Source organism: Lipotes vexillifer, unplaced genomic scaffold (genome assembly GCF_000442215.2).
Source record: "Lipotes vexillifer unplaced genomic scaffold, Lipotes_vexillifer_v1.1 scaffold1158, whole genome shotgun sequence".
Lineage (NCBI taxonomy): Eukaryota > Metazoa > Chordata > Mammalia > Artiodactyla > Lipotidae > Lipotes > Lipotes vexillifer.
This window is the reverse complement of record NW_006793745.1, coordinates 789,991-791,835: the sequence shown is the minus strand read 5'-3', so window position 1 is coordinate 791,835 and position 1,845 is coordinate 789,991.

The window sequence follows — 1,845 nt, the reverse complement described above, 5'->3', positions numbered from 1 at the left end:
AAAAAAAAAAAAAAAAAAAAAAAAAAAAAAAAGAGTACGTGTATGCCAGGTCCCGGTTAACTGGGAAAATTTTGGCGCAGTTGGTTTGAGATGGTAGAAGGCGAAACCCAGAAAACAATGATTTTCCATCTCTAGGTGAGAATGTAGTAGTTTGCGCATTTCTGTGTTGAAGGAGATTTGGTCAAAGGGGGAGGCAGAACTAGGCTCCCCCGTCCCTGCCCGTTACAAAGGCCTCACCACACCCCTTCCTCACCCGTCGCAGTTTCAGTCTCAGGGGCGTTATAAGCCAGGTATCGAAATGCTGAGTTCCCAGGGCAAAGGTTGCTGAGTGTGGATATGTCCCAGTGCAAATTTTCCGTGCGTTTTCTTTCATTACCCTCGCTGAGTGGGGCACCGCCAGCAAGAGGAACTTACATAAAATGAGTAACGTGGGTGAGCACGCAGTACGCCGTTCTGTATTTATTTAACCCCGGAAAGCATACTCTTCCTGTCGATCTCTGTGCCAATCTTGAGGGAGAAGGGGATTGCACACATAAAATAAACAAGGCTGGCTTCTACCAGACCCCTTGATGAGCAAGAAGAAGACCCAGAAATTACAAGAGAAACGTTAGCTATTGTGCAAAGCTGTCAAATGTCCTGAACTAGGGGTGAAAGTTGTAGGAAGAATATGGGTGTGATCCTCACGCTTGGAACAAATGAGGAATGGAAAGCAAAGAATGGACCGTGAGAATGTAGCCTCAGAGTGGTACCCTTTTAGAATAAAGCAAACAAAGGCATTTCACTGTCCAGCTAGTGGAGGATTATTTAGCGGGGATGGGCCCAGGGAGAGGGAGAAAGAATCAGAGGAGGAGGTATAGGAATGTACAACTGGCTCTTGGCCTCTGCGTGTGTGTCTTAACTAGCGTCAATGTGGCTTTGTTTCCAGGGCTGGCAGATCAACGTGGGAGACTGTATTAAACATTCTAAAACGCTTGGTTCTGAAATTTCAGAATCCTTGGGCATGTCACAGTGATGCTGTTACTTGGGTGATATTGCTGTCCAAACCTTGACATATAAAGTGATGTCCTTCACCTCAAAGAAATGTACTCACTGGAGAGGAAAGACTGGCCGCAAGAGGGGCAGGTGGGGAAAATTGGGGTGGCTGAGGATGGAACCAGCCAGGCCAGAGTTTCAAATTGGAAAAATATTAGATTGTAGAAGGGACTGGAAAGGAGTTACTAAAGAACACTTTGGACATTTCTTGTTTGTCTTAACTGCCTCCCATCCTCAACACCCTGGATTTGTTCCTCAAGGTTAAAACACTTAGGAAAGATTACAGCACTGATAAAAAGAACACGCAGGGTTGGTGGGAAATAGGGATATGGACATTTACATCCTCTATTGATGGGAATGTACAACCTTTCAGGAGAGCAATTTACAACGCGAGTTAGAAGGCCCACTGAAATATATGCTTTTTGGCACAGTGATCTCACTTCAGGGAACTTATCCTGAGGAAAGGATAGAATGTGTGCACAAAGATGCATGTGCAGAGTTTTGTTATTATTGTAAAGTTAATAATAGAAAAAGAGAGAGAAAAAAAGGGAAAACCCAGGTGAACTATTAGGCAGCTACTAAAAAGAAAGATACAGAAACAATAAAGACACATGGTCATGGACATGAAACCATGTCCAAAATATAGTGTTTGGGGGAAAAAGCAGGTTACTGAGAAGTTTGCATGATATGCAAACCTTTTTGTATATGTATTAGAAAAAATATATATATATATATAATTCTCTAATGTTAACTGTATGCATCTTTATGTGATGGGATTTAGATGATTCAGTTTTTTTCTCTTGTGCTTTATCT